Genomic DNA, 18,135 nt, shown 5'->3' with positions numbered 1-18,135 from the left:
GCCAGTTTTCTTCTAGCAATTGAATCTTTCCAGCATCCAGATTTTTTATTTACTGTTGAAACATGCATCAAACACTACTGGCAATAGTATAAAACCTTTTTAAAAAAACGTTTTTATAGCATCTAGAATCTGTGCAATATCTTAAATTCTGTAATTATTTTTGTAGTATTCACAGAATAGTATTGTCTCTACATTCAGTTTTGTGGATTATGATTGTCCTCTTTGTGGAAATTCAAACAGAAAAGCAATGATCAAAGAAACAAAGAACTTAATTGGCTTTCCATGTGTGGTAATTTGTATGTCTTTATGCAGTTTGTGAGTTCCAAATCTTTTCAGATTGACGAAAATGAAGACTAGCTGACCTAAAACATGTGACTCATAGCTCATTAATGCATTCAGCCTGCTTCTCCCTTTGAGTTGGGAGCCTCCTGCTCCCTATTACTTGGGACCCAGAGGAGAGCCATGTTGCTCCTTGGTCCTTCAACCTGTTCTGTGGGCACAGAGGTGGCTGTGCCAGCTTGTGCTGGCTACTTTGAAAGAAAAACAGAACAGATGTGTCCATCTTCATCAATATAAGTTACGGAGACTAGTGATAGAAACCTGGGGAGCTTCCTGAGTGTGGGCTCCATTTGAAACCCCAAGTACTCCCTGAGCCACACCCTATTGAAGGGCATGGGACACACACCTTTAGTGTTGAATTTAATTAGTTGTCCTAATGGTGGCAACTTCTGACCAGGTAGGATGATGTGAAGACTGTCGTGGTTCTTCATTGCACCTGAGAATGAAGGTGGAACATATTCAGGGTACAGTCAAGTGTGTAAGTTGCAGTGATAATATAATTTTATTGTTTAGAATCTTGATGTTCTTGATATCATTCCTTGGCTCTATAAATGCAAGATCCATTCATCAGGGATTTACTCAATCTATTGCCACCCATTCTTACGTAGTTTAGAGAGGTATATGCTTTTTTATTTAGAAATTTGTCAGGGTCACATGTCCAGTGGAGTTGAGTTGGGAAGATTGAAGTTATATCAGAGACTTATACCAAATTGTTAGTGATGAGACGTGGGTTTGTTTGTAAGTGCCATGATGAGCTGCTCTGTATTTGTGGACATGAGCTTTTGGAATGTGCAATCACATTTTATAAGAAAACTCTCTAAAAATGGAATTATTTGGATGGAATATACTTTATAAAATGAAGCTATTGAAATAACCAGTTTATATGAGAAATCAGGTATTTCAGAATTGTTTTGTAAATGTGATTGTTGACAACTACTTGGGCCACCTTCTGGCAGTAAGGTATGCTAATTTCTGACCCTTTTTCCTGTCTGTCATGTCCATAGTCATGACCTGGAAAAAAATTCTAAGGTGTTTCTTCACAACCTTTTGAATAATGAGGTAGTGATTTTTCTCCACAGCTGATATTTCTATAAATAACATTTGATACTTCATAAGCTTTGAAGCTCATATTTTGTTGTTATGTTACATTTGACCTCATGTTCATAGGAGATACAATTCAGCATTGCCTCTCATTTTCACACGAGTGGGAAGACTCACCATTGCCCTCACCAAACCTCTCAGAGCAGCACACTTGTCTGGAGGGTGGGTACTTCCTGCACAGTAACTGCTCTGTCAGTGGGGACTATGGGAATTGTCACTTGTTAGTTTATTTAACAGCTCCTGTTTTTCATTATCTTCACTTCTGTTCCCCCAGATTGCTGTGAAATAATTAATGCCACTCACCCCACCAAAATAACCACTTTTAATACCAATAAGCTGATTTTACTACCAGACGAATTTATCAGGAATAAAAATAGCATTTAATAATGTTTTTAAGCCTTTTCTAACTTAATTAGGGCATTTAAAATTCTGAGCCATAAGAAAATTACTCTCACACAGTGGGTGGACAATATGATGTGCTCAGAGTTAAGTTTAACTCTACAAATTTAATTACCAATTAGCTTAAAACTAACATGTTAAGTAGTTTAAAACATTTGTGTCCCTACCACATTAGTATTAGTCAGATCTTTAGGGCTAAATGTTAGGGATTTTTATATGGAGATTTTATATGAGATTATTCACCTACCTGCAGAAATATTTAATTCAGATATTTTCTTTGAAATCAATGTTGATCATTCTAGTTGTCTTTGTAATTATATTCTGACACTGGAGAGACATCAGATGGAAGCATACCATCATTTATGTACTTCTGTGGCATGAAATAACGTTAGCTTTTAAATCACTTATCTGGGACAGATTACTCATGCTGTAATCCCAACACTTTGGGAGGCCGAGGCAGACTTAATCAAGGAGTTTGAGACCAGCCTGGCCAACATGGTGAAACTCCGTCTCTACTAAAATTACACAAATTAGCCAGGCATGATGGTGCATGCCTGTAGTCCCAGCTACTTAAGAGGCTGAGGTGGGAGGATCACTTAAACCCAGGAGACAGAGGTTGCAGTGAGCTGAGATCACACCACTACACTCCAGCCTGGGTGACAGACTGAGACCCTGTCTCAATAAATAAATAAATAAATAAATAAATAAATAAATAAATCGAAATTTATCTTGTATTAGAAAAAACAAAATAAATTCTTTGTAAATAGAAACAGCTATTTCATTATTTAGCTAAATATAACTGGGATGGTATGAATTTTAAGCTGTTTTCCTAACACTAAGCCCTGTCTTTATTGTTAAATGTTAGAATTCTCCATAGCCAAAATTTTTTGGCCAAATATATCATGATATGTGTTTATTCTTTTAAAATACCAACTACACTTGATTTTTCATGTTCTTTCCTATAAAGTGCATGTAGCATATCAAACTATATTATCTCAAGTACTTTCAGTCCAGTTTTACCAAGTGATGCATCATGTAACATTTTAGAACAGGAGCTGGGAAACACCTGTTTTTGTATAGTCTGAAAGCTGAGAATGTTTCTTACATTTTTAATTGATTGGAAAAATAAAAAATAATATCTTGTGATATGAAAGTCATATGAACTTCAAATTTTGCTCTCCATAAATGAAGTGTTTTTGGAGCTCAACCACCTCCATTAAATACTGTCAATGAGTGCCTTCTCACTACAGTGGCAGAGTTGACTAGAGTAGTTGCAACAGAAACTAAACCTAAGCCTAGCAGCCTACAGTGTTTACTGTCTGGCTCTATACAGAACAAATTTGCCAACACTTTCAAAAGTGGATTGGGTAAAAGTCCTTAGGGTCTTTTAATACAGTGATTTTCTTTTTTTTTTTTTTTTGAGACGGAGTCTTGCTCTGTCTCCCGGGCTGGAGTGCAGTGGCCGGATCTCAGCTCACTGCAAGCTCCGCCTCCCGGGTTTACGCCATTCTCCTGCCTCAGCCTCCCGAGTAGCTGGGACTACAGGCACCCGCCAACTTGCCCGGCTGGTTTTTTGTATTTTTTAGTAGAGACGGGGTTTCACTGGGTTAGCCAGGATGGTCTGGATCTCCTGACCTCGTGATCCGCCCGTCTCGGCCTCCCAAAGTGCTGGGATTACAGGCTTGAGCCACCGCGCCCGGCCGATACTGTGATTTTCAAAGTCACCTTTGCCAACCTAAATTATGACTTTCTCTTTCTCTCTTTTTTCTTTTTCTTTTTCCTTTCTTTCCTTTCTTCCTTCCTTTCCTTTAAAATGTACTCACTGCATTTTGAATTTTGATCCATAAGAATGGGATTCAAATTGTTAACCTGGTAGGAAGGAGGAGACTGTTATTCCCTGAGCACTCCTCTGCTGGAAAAAGCAATGAGCCCGAATGTGGTCCTACTAACTGTTACGGTCAGAAACCTGAAGAAACAAGAGGTGGAAACTAAAAGAGGAAAAAGCCAGTGGAAATTAATGTTTGCTCTGATTTTTATAGTGCCTGTGAGGCAAGCATGCTATGTCAGTGGGAAGTGGTGACAGTCCACCTGAGCTGTGTGCTACGACTCAATAACATTTGTGACTAATTTAACCTCACACATATTTAGTGCTTATGTATAACCATGGTTGTGCTGCTTGGTAATGAGGCATTAAAAATGAGCCAGTCCAAGAATTGAGTTTAAATAGTACCCTTCTCTCAGCGAAATCAACCTTTCCTTGCTGAGGGGCTGAAGGACTGGGTGGAGAGAAGGGAATTGGGTAGAGTTAGTGAGCAGTTCTGCATTGTCCTTGAAAACCTCTCGTTTCCTCTCACCCTTTCCTAAGGCAAGGAGGAGGACTTTCTCTCAAACTGTAAAATCCAGGCTGTGCTAACCACAGTCAATTTAAAGGAAGGGATTATAAAAGTGCTGGAGGTGGAGACTATGAAACCCTCCCATGAAACCCTCTTCCACCGGAGGAATGGGAAAGATGCTCTGAAGCCTGTGTGGATTCCCACACCTTACTGTTGTTTATGCTCTTCACCTCCTTCTTACACTCGTCACAACTTATAATTATACATTCATTAGCTTGATCCTTTTTTTTTCTTTTTAAGACAGAGTTTCACTCCTGTTACCCAGGCTGGATTGCAGTGATGAGCTCTTGACTCACTGCAGCCTCTGCTTCCTGGGCTCAAACAATTCTCCTGCCTCAGCCTCCTGATTGGCTGGGACTACAGGCACACACCAGCATGCCCGGCTCATTTTTTTGTTTTGTTTTTTTGCAGAGATGGGGTTTTGCCATGTTGCTCAGGCTGGCCTTGAAATTCTGAGTTCAAACAGTCTTCTTGCCTTGGCCTCCCAAAGTGCTGGGGATTCCTTTTTTAAAAGTACCTCTCTTCCTCTCCCTGAAATCTGAGCTCCAGGGTAACAGGGCCCATGTATCCTATTCAACAATGCGTTCTCAGCACTGACAGCAGAGCCTGGCACACAGCAGGTACTCAAAATCCATTTTTGGTGAATGGATGAAAATAACCTTGATCTCCAGGACACAGATATCAGGTGCCCTTCTTACCATACATGTCTTTCCCATATGTCCCTGTATTCCCCGAACTTGATTTTTATTTCCATGCACACAAAAAGCCTTGGGGCAGGGGGAGCAGAGGGTGGAGTGGCTGCTCTTCTAGTCTTAGGTCTGTATGGAAGCACTCACATTCTAAGGCAGTGAGGGCTGGCTTTGCTAGTCCAAGAAGAGGATGCCTGAGGTGCTTGGACAGCTCCAGATGCTTGTAGGGAGAGAGGGACTAGAGGCCGGAGAGACCAGTCCTGAGAAGGAAGATCTGAGCATCCCAGCTCCTGGATCTTTTACCTCTTTTTCAGACCCTAGATGTCTCCCCACCTTTTACCAGAGGATCCTTGATCCTATCTGAAATTCCCTCCTTAAAGATTCATATGCCCTTAAAAAAAAAAAAAAAAAAAACTGTATAGAAGAGCTTAGTGCAGAAGAGAGGAGGAGGAAAATGTGAGAGCCCCTAGTTATTCATCTGGCTACGATAGGAGAGCAACCTGGTGCAGTTAAGCCACCTAAGGTGGGAACATCCCTCATATGTGTACAGTGTTTTATGATTTTTCCCAAGCATGCTCATAAATCAATTGTTGCATGAGCTGATAGTCAGAGGCTGTGGTGTGCAATGATGTTAGCACATGGACTGGGGTCATACGAGAAAAGGGAAGCCTTAGGTGGGGATAGGCTCCATTTGAGCTGAGCAGAGAAATTCTTGAAAGCCAGATAGCCACTTTCCCCCAGCTGCTACAGGCCCCCACTCCCCAACACCTACTGACCCTGGTGAGTGAGCCAAACCACATCTCCCAGGGAAGAAAGCCTTGGCTCCCCTTCCCCTCAACCACACACAGCATCCACCAGCTCCAGCTCCGCCTTGGGAAATCCTTGTCTTCATCTTTATCTCACCTGCCACCATGAACTGGCTCCAAGGGCAACAGAAGATATTCCCTGGCATGTTTTGCAAAGGGCACATCTTAATAAGAACAGTGGTGTATTCACAGACCACCCAGGTAGGTGTGCGTGGGATGTGAACACATACACACAAGACTGCACCCTAGGAAATAGATGAGCCTCTGCAAATGAGCTAGCTCCTGCACTAGTGCTTACTTGTGTGACTGGGGACAAGGCTGTTTCTTTTTTTTAAGAAATGGGGTCTCACTGTGTTACCCAGGCTGGTCTTGAACTCCTGGCCTCAAGTGATCCTCCAGCCTCAACCTCCTAAAGTGCTGGGATTATAGGTGTGAGTCACTGTGCCCAGCCCAAGCTCATTTTTAAAACTCTACAATAGACATTAGATCACAACCTCAAAGGATTATAAATAAGACTACATACCTGTAAATAGACTAGAACATAATAAATATTCAATAAATCATAGTCATTATGATTGTCATTATTAGTTTTCAAAGGCTGGATGCATATAGCTCCTGAAGCTTGAAGACCTATGTGTGAGTTTAACATCACTCCAAATTCCAGAGCCACATTTGTGATGACCCACTTTGTTATTTATACAGAGCATGGTTATACCATTTCATAAAGTCAGATTTAAAGTTCAAAATGAAAAGCAAAAGGTAAGTTTTCTCATCATCTTCCTTGGCAAGTTGTCTCTCTGCTCTGAAAAGGGAAGATACTAGAACATGTGAGTTATGTGGTCAACATCAGGAAGAACACCACGGCTGGGTTTATACAGTAAATACTCTAGTAGCTGCTCAGATGCATTCTTCCAGCTCTGCTGTTCCTGGAGAACTGGACACTCTGCTGTGTTTGAAAAAAAAGTATTGCTTTTCATTACAGAGAAGTCTACAATTGCTTTCCTCTTTTAACTAACATCTGTACTTAGTTATCACAGACTTGAGAGAAACTAATGATACCTTACAGTAAGACTATGATTAAATTACCTTCTGTTAATTAGGAGTTTCTAAATCACCTTTATCTCCTTGGAGAAAAGACCTGATATAAATAGGCAGTAATAAAAGTGGTACTATGTTTAATTCAAATTGTATCTTTTGAAATTTAATTAATTTAGTAGTAATAGTTTCAAGTGAGCATGTCAGAACTAAAGGGTCCTTAGTGACTTGAAAGAGTTAATGTAGCATCCAGAAGTTCCTAATGTACTCTTCAGAAGTAGCTTGCTTACTGAATAATTGGGTTTACCCAGCTCAAGTTCCCTTTTCCTCCCGCGGGAATGATTCAGAGCAGGTTTTGAACCATTCTCATCAGTTTTTTTGGAGACACTACCCTCTATTCAAGATATAGCCTCTGAACTCACTATCTTTAACATTTCCAAGACCAAGGGAGGGACACTGACCCTGGGCCCTCTTTCCAGGCACTTACTAGAGAGTAAGCCAGCAAGGTGGCTGTGGACTCCATCCTCGCTGGACTGCACCTGGCTGCGCACAGCACCTGTTGAAAGTTCCTTCTCAGTTGCTAAATCCCTTCACCTACCCACATCCCTTCCTCCTTTCATGACTGTAGAGAATACTTGAGCACACGGCACACATAAATTTCATGCTGTCTAGGATGGGATGAGGATGTCGTGTAAGCACATCATTATTATAGCTTAGAAAAGCTGAGAAGTGTTTTACAGTGTTAAGAGGCTGACATGACCAAAGACCTGGGAAAGGATGGGGTTTGTGTGTGTGTACATCCTTGAGGTGACCATGGTGCAAAGCAATTTATCATGTGCTATAAAGTAGATTGTTTAATGTGAGACTATTATATAAGGCTTCCCACAGTAATCATGTACAAAATGATATATAGTATACCAAGTTCTCCCCTAACAAGACTTCTGGTCATGTAAGGTTGATAATAAAATAGAGAAGTAAGAGGATTATTATCATTTAAATGCGCATGGTCTCTTCATATAGAAAAACATAGTGTAATAAATTACCACATACACTGGTAGAAATTATTACATAGCTTTTCTGGATAGTTTCATAATTGCAGCAGAGTTCCTTTGCAGGGTAGTTTAGCTTCTGTTTTGTTGCTCGATTTTCAACTTTTTTTTTTTTTTTTTTTTTTTGCTTTTCCTATGAATATTATATTGTTCAGGACCAGAAACTACAAAATCAAATTCAAAACTCCTTCCATTTTTTGAAATTCTGTTTATTTCCTGAAATAAGATTAAATAACTTCCATTTCTTAACTAAGTTTTGGTTAAAAGCTAAAATTTGAAATTTTAAAATTTTAAATACTTTCCAAAAATGTAGAGTAGGATAAGTATTTAAAGTATATTCATTGACTTCATAACCAATCTTTTGGTACAACTGGAACTCCTCCAGCACCCTTTTCAATTTTCCCCAAGCTATTGCCTCCAGTCTATTTAAATATGTTGGGGAAGACATGGAGACTTCTGGTAATGCTAAATCTCAATTAATCTAGAAAAGTGGTGAATACCTTTTAAATCTAAGTTTAGTTGTGACTTTATGGCTCATTCAGTTGTCTGCATAAAAATAAAAATTTCTTACCTAATTTAAAAGCACAGTTTTTGGTGACATAAATGTTTTGATCCCTCTAAGCTCTGCCTCTATGATTTTGTCGATTGTTTTTCTTTTAATCCTCTAGATGTGCTTTTTTGTTTTTTGCCCACTATCCTGTTTGTGCTGTTTTTCCTTATCTTTGCTCCTTTTTCCTCTCCTCCCAGCCTAACAAATGTGTATTACTAAGGACTTCTAGTGGCTAATGTGGGAAGTGCCTCTCAGAAATACCCACAACTGTAAATGGTGCAGTGCGCATTGGACACACAGCACCTGTAGAAAGTAGGAACCAAAGGCAAAACTGGTTCTTTTGATTACGTGATACTATTTATTTCATGAGTGTTATGCTGAATCCAAATGGTTATTGAGTGAATGCAGGAGACACCTATGTTACACTTGTATATGATAAGCATATGCCTGTATCTTATGTTTGTATGGTGATTACATTCAGAAACTGCACTTAAAAGTTTAGCCTGTGAAATGTGGCCCCCTTCTAAGTGTGTGAATATGATTATATATTAATTTAGGGTGAGAAGTGATAGAGACATTGATTGTGTTAGAGGCGGCTTTTTATAATGTGAAAATTCAACTAGATACCTACAGACAAGATGGGATGTTATTATATAGGATTTTATCTGAAATGTAGTACATGAGAGGTTCAGACTGTATCAGGGTTTAGATAAAAGTTATGTAACAGGAAAGACACATTGATCCCTTAGGTACTACCCTAGCTCTGAAGAGAGCTTTATGAAAAGTTAGAGTATATTGAAAAAAGTTAGAGAATAGTTAGCTTCCCACATGTGGACCCTGGGTCACTCTTAATTCATAATTCATTCCAGATTTATATAGCATTTGGCATCTGTTCTCTGGCAAGAAATGATCATTAAAATAGTTGAATACAGTGTTGAGGCAGACTTGTATGATGCCAAAACCATGCTTTGAATGTGGCAGAAACTGAGAGTTTAACTTAGACTTCAAATAAAATTGCATAGAATAATTTTGTAAACAAATTTTTTGGAAATATTTTGAAGTATTCTCCCTTCTATAGTAAGTTGTACTACAAATACTTGTTTTGAACATTCAAACTTGCTTGAATGCAGTTTATATGTTAAGTAATGATTTGAGCATACCAAAAATTTTGCATTTGCGTATGCACAATTTTGTGTGCACAAAACTGCACCTGGGTGAACTGAAATTACACACACACCCCTCAGACGTCCACCATATTCTTCAATTCACAAAATGTGTTATGAGCTACACCCTCTACATCTTGTGTTACAATTTTCCGTTAGATTTCAGATCACCCTCCTTCCACCACTTCACAGTGACTCACAAGCTGCAACTCTTCCAACACCCACTTCCACCAGCAACCTTCAGGTCTTTTTCAAGGTTAAGTGCCACGTTGATTGTAGTATTTTTTCATTCTTTAACCATTTAGCATATGCAGAACTGTCATATTGTTTTTATTCGATGTCTTTTTTTTTTTTTATGTGTCACTGCAAATTTTTTAGTGTTGTGCCCCTAACCCAATTTCCTTATAAGCCCTGTGGTTTTTATTGCACAGTTTTGTATAGTGAGGTGAGTTTTAGGATTGCAGAACTGTCATACTGCAGTTACAGCAGGTCCTTGAATAATGTCGTTTTGTTCAGCATCATTTTGTTTTAACATCGAAGGGGAAAAAATAATTGATTCCCAGCTGGGGCCACTTGTATGGAGTTTGCATGCTCTCCCCAAGTCTGTGTAGGTTTTCTCTAGGTACTCCAGTTTCCTCCCACATACCAAAGATGTGAACTTAGATGAACTGGACAATCTTCAGGGTCTCAGTGTGAGTGAGTGTGGATGTGCCCTGAGATGGGATGGCATCCTGTCCAGGGTGGGTTCCGCCTTGTACCCTGAGCTGCTGGGATAGGCTCTGGCCACCTTTGATCTGGAATAAGTGGGTTGGAAAATGAATAAATGAATGAATGAATGCATATAAGTTATTGGGAAATAAAAATTTATCAGGTATTTGGCAATCATCCAAATGCACAGCAATATTTGTTAACTGTTAACATTTGTTGATTTAATACACCACCACTATGACTCCTGTCACGAATTCACCACAAATTGAGTAAATAATGATCTTACTTGTTTTCATTAATCTTTCTTAAATGTATGTATAGTTTGCATTTATTTCAGCACTTAAAATTAGAAGTGTTTCGATCTGGCCGGGCGCGGTGGCTCAAGCCTGTAATCCCAGCACTTTGGGAGGCCGAGGCGGGCGGATCATGAGGTCAGGAGATCCAGACCATCCTGGCTAACCCGGTGAAACCCCGTCTCTACCAAAAATACAAAAAACTAGCCGGGTGAGGTGGCGGACGCCTGTAGTCCCAGCTACTCAGGAGGCTGAGGCAGGAGAATGGTGTGAACCCGGGAGGCGGAGCTTGCAGTGAGCTGAGATCCGGCCACTGCACTCCAGCCTGGTTGACAGAGTGAGACTCTGTCTCAAAAAAAAAAAAAAAAGAAGAAGAAGTGTTTTGATCTTTATTGAGAAGTTTGATGACATTTTTGTGACCAGAAATACGCTGTGGAAACTTAACCCTTGTTTGTATCAGTCAGCCTATGGTAAAATTGGTTTTGTTGTACCTTGTTCACTTAAAGTCACAGTTTCCAAGAACCTATTCATGTTAAGAGAGGACTTGCTGTATATTTCTTCACAGTTACTCAAGATCACCAAATGACCAGGTCCACAGCTTCCAATACTGTGGACTCACCGTCCTTCCAGCACCTCTCTCTGTACACATCTGTAAATGTTTAGCATCCTTGTTCTTTTCCTGCCCTCTGACCACTCTTGCACCTGTCATACTAGTTATTATTCTCTCTGCTTATTCCAGTGATTTTGGAGCATCATGCAATGTTCATTCATCTTTAAAATTCCTTCCTCAGAGATGTAGACATTCTTTCATCTCAGCTACTACCTCTGTGCAGAAAATTTTTGATTATCCAGTGCCAGAACCAAGCTGTCACACAATTTCTGGTTGCTACTCAAGATTCTTAAACTTCCCTACTGTAACCACCAGCTCAACTCAACTAGGGTGGAAGTTCACATCCTAAATGCATTAACATACTTAAAGGAACTGTAAAGCACTGTACAACTGTGGGGTGTGTAACATGTTTAGTTGTAAACTGTAAAGCACTCTATAACTGTGGGGTGTGTAACATGTCTAGTTGTAAACTGTAAAGCACTCTATAACTGTAAGGTGTGTTATAATTTTTCTTATCCTGACTAGTTTTCCTCTCTTATCTTGGCTCTTCCTTCTGTGCCCACAGCAAATCAGCCTTGGAGTCCTCCCCCACGTAATCTCTTCATGTCATCCTTTCTTTCCAGCCCCTCTGCTGCCTCTCATGTCTGTCATATAGTGGTGGCCCCCACCTGCTTCGTGTTCCCACTTTTGTGCCCCCATCTGCCATTTCTTCCTTCACATTGATGCTTGTTCATGGTTCTGAAATTTTACTTTGATCACAACACCTCTGCTTAAAATTGTCAAGGGTTTGTGATTAAATTCAAACTCTACAGTGTAGAAGTTCATATCTAATCCAATCTGGCCCTTACTCCTTTTCTATCCATGTTTCCTTACATTCTTTAACACAAGTTGAGATGCCTAGAAAGCTTAACAATATTTTACATAATTTCAAGTCCTGCCCTTCCGCATCATGCCTGCAGCAGGGTTCTGTGTGTGGCAGCACCCAAAAATATGCTCCTCTATATGTTTGTTAACAATTGAGTAGTACTTTTTATAAAGCACATCTCAGGTTCTCTCTATAACTTTCTTTTATATAGGTTTTTTCCTCCGTATAAATTGTGTAGTGAAAGATGTGGTAGTGGAAATGAAGTTTCATAAGAAACCCAGGACAAGTTACTCTGGAAACGGTTTGTTATTTAGAAAGTGTTTTCATAGTGACCTTGCTGGAAGAGAGGATGACCACAGCTCTTAATGATATGGCAGACCTCGGCCTCTGGATAGGCACCAGCTCTCTGTCCTTCCCACGGTGGACTGCAGCCACAATGCTCCCGCCATGTGAGATGGAAAGGGGAGCTGGGTTTAATTGTAGTGCATAGGTGGCCAAAGACCTCTACAGCAATAATCTTTTAGTATTTCAATTTAAATATGTGACTTTTATATTATGTTCAAGTATTTAAAAGTACACTGTATTTTCCAACAACAACTTTATAAATGGTGCCTCTTCCATTAGTTCAACTTTGTAAGATTTCTCTGTACTTGGCAGCTTTAGTAAAGGAAAAACTTACCTCTGGATTTCAGTTGAGAAGTCTTAAATCCTGATGTTTTAGAATCAAACAAAATTCTTCACCCACACAGTAATAATTATTTTAAAGTGTTAAAAAGACAGATTATATTGCTAACTCAGAGAGCTGTTTCTTTCAAGATTTCAGAAAAAAGCACCAAAGCTTACAAATTCCTGAGGGCATCTTGATCTTACTTTCTGTCCTATTCATGGCATTAGTGAACTGACTGGCTTTGCAGGGCCACACAGTACAAGGCTGACCATCCACCAGGGACGCTGAGCTTTAAGAGGCTGTTTTCGTCTATTTTGTGCTTTGAAAACAGAATATCACAGCCTGAGCAATTTATAAAAACTGAAATTTATTTTCTCATAATTCTGGAGGCTGGGAAGTCCAAAATCAAGGCTCGGTATCTAGTGAGGGTCTTCTGACTGGCTTCTCATGTGGCGCGAGACAAAAGGGCACAATAGCTGAACGCTGTGTGAAACCTCTTTTATAAGGACCTTAATCCCATTGACTAGGGAGGAGCCCTCATGGCTTCATCACCTTTTAAAGGCCCTGCCTGTTAATACAATCACATTGGCAATACTTGAATTTTGAAGGGGACACATTTAAACCATAACAGAGGCTGCCATTCAGAAAATTCTGACTAGATGGGAAAAAATTACTTTGGATTGAATTAGTTCCTATTTTCCGAAAACCTTGTCCACAAACACATTTGCTGTTTTGTATTCACCCCTGGAGTCCAGAGAAGCAAGTCCTGCTTTGGTCCAATCCTCCCAAGGTCATCCTGAGCCTGGTGGTGCCTGAAGCCACATCTTGCTACCTGGGTGTTTACTGGTCCACTGAGGCCTATCATGGATCTCCAAGGTGGTCATGGCAGTTTGGGGGCATTCAGTGGTTAGGGCCAGGTGTATAGTCCATCATTGTTGTAAGTCCATTGGCATGTTTGAGAATGGTAATCTTTACATTCTTTGAGTTTGGAAAGATACTTCCCTGTTATGTGTCAAGTAATCATAGAATCCGTGTGAAAGAACAAAGTTTTTTACTCTCTAGCATTTTTCTTTTATAGCAACTTTAGGACATCTAAGACTTTGTAACTTCGTTAGAAACAGCTACAACAGAAGATGCAGTAGTCACATCTGTGTTGAGTAGGACAGGCAAAGAAAGGAGTTTTGAGGTTGGGATTTTCTGTCTGAAACTGAGATTCGAAACAAGATAAAGGGGAAATAATCTATAATTCAGAAGATGTTATTACTAAAACTTCTTTCACCCAAGTATTTAAAATTATTGACAAACTGCTTTTATAATTATTAACAAAATCTGTATTCTTAGGATGAAGAGCAGTTCAGTGAATTGTCTGAAATCAGACATAAGATCCTTATATAAAATCACAGACTTGCTTATTCTGAAAACGGAATTTTCCTAGTTGATAAGCAAGTTTCAAAACAGAATATGAAGAGCAGTCTATAGAAATCTAGTAATATATAATATATTTATATTATAATAACCCTTCTCATAGCTGTGTCTATAAACAGAGAAGTTTACTTTACACTAACATGGGAGTTACTTTCAAAACGTAGCACTCTGATGAAAGGCATTTCTGGTTTCTTTCCACCTTAATAAAATATAAATTTTTATTTTTACTTTGCCTTTAGTTGAAATTTCCTGCTTTTCATCTGCTCAAATTCTGTTTTAAAATCTTATATTAGAGGTGATCAAATTTATGAAATAGATTTCTAGGCTATGTTAAATCCATAGATTTTCCAAACACTTTAGTTCCAGAAATGTAGGAGGTACTGGTAACAGGCCACTAATAGAAAATCCATTAGCAACAACTGTATAAAAGCATCTTGCCCTGGGAAAAACAATATAAGCATCCATGTGGCGAGTTACTCAGGCTGGCAGCAGGGTGTCTGATTGCTGTGCCAAGACTTACACCTGTGTGTTTATAGGGGCTAGATGAAATTCATGCATTTGCATTAATGCAGATAATGCTTATATAATTAACCACTCTACTTGGCTTTGCATTCATTAGTGACATATCAATGTAATATACACAGAGAAAACAAGATAAAGTAGTTTTTTCCTTTGGCTCATGCATTGATATTACTACCCACACATCTGCTTTTGTCTACTCTGAGATGCCTATCCTAGTAGTTTCACATTAAATATAAATTATTTATTATTTATAATAATGAATTGTAAAATAGAGACAAGTAATTTATTGCTGTCATTTTGAAATGTTTTCTCAAAGTGCTTTATAGAAATACTATTCTGAAAAAAAACTTTGGGTCAATGTTAGTAGCTGAGATGAGATTACTATATTGTGTGTAACACCTTTTAGGAGTTACAAAATTTCCTCCGCTTTTGTGCTTTCTTCTGGTTGGAACATCCTTTCATCTTCACTTGTGCAGTTGCCACTCATGTGTCAAGACCTATCATGGTTTTGTGGAAAAAGCAGAGGCTTCAAGACCATACAGAATACCAGTTTCATGACTTACTAATTAGAGTTATTTTACCTATAGTACCAGATGACCTTGAAAGGTTGCTTACGTTTCAGGTAGGTCTTCAGTGTTCACATCTGTAAAACTAACCTCACAATTACTCACCTCACATGGATAATGTGATCAGTAAATAAAATAGAAAGCACCAGGTACATACTTGATGCAGAGGTGTTGAATTATTTTCATCTTGATTCATTCAACCAACACTTGTACTATTTATAATCACAGCTTGTTATAAAGCAGGAGACCCAGACAGAAAGTGGCCCCTGCTAGATCAGCTGGTGGCCCCATGTCGTCTCTGCTGCATCCTCAGTATTATTGCACTACGTTCAATAATAATTGCCGACAGAATGAAAGGGAAGCATCAGCCTGCTGAGCAGGGGCCTGAAGGCCCATCGCCTCACCTGTCCTCTAAGCCTGCTGGACTCTGCACCTGGTGTTCCTATGGGGCCTACAGTCCTGAGAGCTTCCTTAAGAGCACCTAGAGGAACTCTTAGACTCAAGGAGAATTTATGCAATACTGCAAAAGTTGAAGATTAATATATGCCTGTTAAGAACAAGAACTATAAACTGTTAACCATACATTAATTTAATAATAAATATGTACCCCAAAACTATAAAAAGATCCTAACTGGCAGTTCTTCCTTCTGAAGCAAGTAGTACAAATATTTGATAACAGGTGTGACAATATGAATCTTCTCTGCTGAGGTCTGCATGTGTTTTCTGCTGCCTTGTCTACGCTTTGCTGATTGTTTACTATGGGCCTGCCTTCTCCTAGGCTGGTTCCCTCTGGAATTCCCTCTAATACAGTCTGCAAATGCCTCCTGCTGTTTACTTTCAAACCTAGGAGGAATGGCTTCTCACTATTAGTGTTCTCCACCCTGCTGTATTAGTCATCTTCATATTTTATATACTACTCATGAGTGGGGGGCAGCGGTGATATTCACTCTCATTATCAGCAGAGGAACTTCCTGTATTGAAATCTAAGCCACAAGTGGATCATTCTGTGGGTGTCAACACGCATACCATTACACCGCAAGTACTTCACCATTAAATATCCCACCAAAGGGCTGTAGCTTCAGAGTGTTTAATTTTATCACATCCCATAGCTCACAGGCTATAATAGCAATCCCACCTTTTTAGTTATTGTTTATGCATCTGTTTTATTTCTGTACCATAGTCCTAGTGCAGCAATTGTTCTTTTTTATGTATATACTTTAAGTTCTAGGGTACATGTGCTTCATACTCAGCCCTTAGCTCAGGGTCCCACACATAGAGGGCCTCAGTAAACAATTGTCCCAAGAATAAACAAATAATCCTCCAAGTGTTACAGAATTTAGGAGGCAGATGAGCTTCTGTATCTGGACCCTTGAGATGAATGTGCATTTATTCAGCCTTGCATATATTTTATAGCTGGAAGGTACATAATTATTTATCCTTTGGTGATACTTAAACTGGAAGATGATTCTAAGAATAATAATGCAACTTGTTTCTCTGAGCTTCATCACACCCAGCTTTTCAAGTGGAACTAAAATTAGTAATGAGTATTGGAAACATTGCCAGTGAACATATGAAAGGAAGGCATTCAGCTAATTTGGGGCTACCAGAAAATGCTCTGCCAGGCCTCCTGGATAAATGGGGAGTCAACCGTGACAGCTGCCACTTGAAAGTATCTTCATTGCGCCAGTCGCTCCTCACGCATCCTTTCATTTAATCCTCACATTATGAGGTGTAATGTCTTTAGTAAGCTCATTTTATGGGTAGGAAATTAGGCTTGTGAGGTTAAATATCTTGTCCTAGATGACAAAGCTAATGAGTAATAGAACCAGGATTGGAACCCATGTAAATCTGTGCTCTTTCTGTTGCTACACCGTTCCCCGGATGAGTTTCTCGTCTGCTTGTGTGAGCCTCCACTTAATGCTGCTGTTTTGTTCTTCTCCACTCCTTCTGCTTTTGCTCCTGTCCTCATTTGTTTCATGACTAGGTTCATTTCATTGATCATATTTTTTTTCCTTTTCCTGTTTGAATGATGGGGACACAGTTGGCCAGTTCTTTGATACTAAGCTGTGACAATCACCATCCTTGGTTGAAGAAGTCCTTGCTTCTTTGTATCTCTCATTTGGCTTGACATCAAAGCTGAAAAAGGTTACTGATGACGGTATGAACCTTTTCAGTATGCAAATTATGTAATGGCACAAACGACTTTATATCAGTATAATAAAGTTCTTAACGGTTCATTTGTATCGCTGCCTGTTCAATATGTCAAGCTGTAAAATAGAATATTTTAATTTACAGGAATGACTCAGATCTTGAAGAATGAATTTGAAAATACTGAATTCCAAAGTGCAAACTCTGCCATAGGGTGTGGGCTTCTTGAGGACAGGGGTTGTATCCTGTAGGTCAGGTATCCCTGGTTTCCACACAGTAGACCCCAGTGATGATTAAAGATACATTATGAAGGTGTAAATAAATGCCTACCTTGGCCTTTAAACTTTTGATGTTTACCATTTTTTTGGAACTGTACAAGTTGATAAATACTGTTTGACTAACCTTAAGAAGCCAGTATACTTTTTAAGAGACATGTTGGTTATATTTTAAATAAGTATAACTTACCAAAATATGGTGGTTTTTGAGTTATACAAATAATCCAACCTACATATATTTAGTTACTATAAAATAATTACTAGGGCAGTTAGTGATAAATGCTATAAAGAAAAATAAGGCAGGCCAGATGTGGTGGCTTATGCCTGTAATCCCAGTACTTGGGAGGCCGAGGTGGGAAGATCACTTGAGCCTAGGAGTGTAAGACCAGCCTGGGCAACATAGCAAGATCCCATCTCTATAGAAAATGTTAAAAATTAGCCAGGCATGGTGGCACACACCTGTAGTCCCAGCTGCCTGGGAGATGGAGGCTGGAGGATTACTTGTGCCTAGGAGTTGGAGAGTGCACTGAGG

At 39.3% G+C, this 18,135-nt stretch overlaps 1 protein-coding gene across 5 annotated transcripts in view; it reads left to right on the top strand.

Annotated features, from left to right (window-relative positions):
• Positions 1 to 18,135, top strand: part of PLCL2 (phospholipase C like 2) — a 220,206-nt gene that overhangs the window by 133,017 nt on the left and 69,054 nt on the right. The gene's annotated exons all lie outside the window — the stretch shown is intronic.

The sequence above is a fragment of the Piliocolobus tephrosceles genome, chromosome 2, assembly GCF_002776525.5.
Source record: "Piliocolobus tephrosceles isolate RC106 chromosome 2, ASM277652v3, whole genome shotgun sequence".
Taxonomy (NCBI): domain Eukaryota; kingdom Metazoa; phylum Chordata; class Mammalia; order Primates; family Cercopithecidae; genus Piliocolobus; species Piliocolobus tephrosceles.
This window is presented reverse-complemented; position numbering and strand designations above follow the sequence as displayed.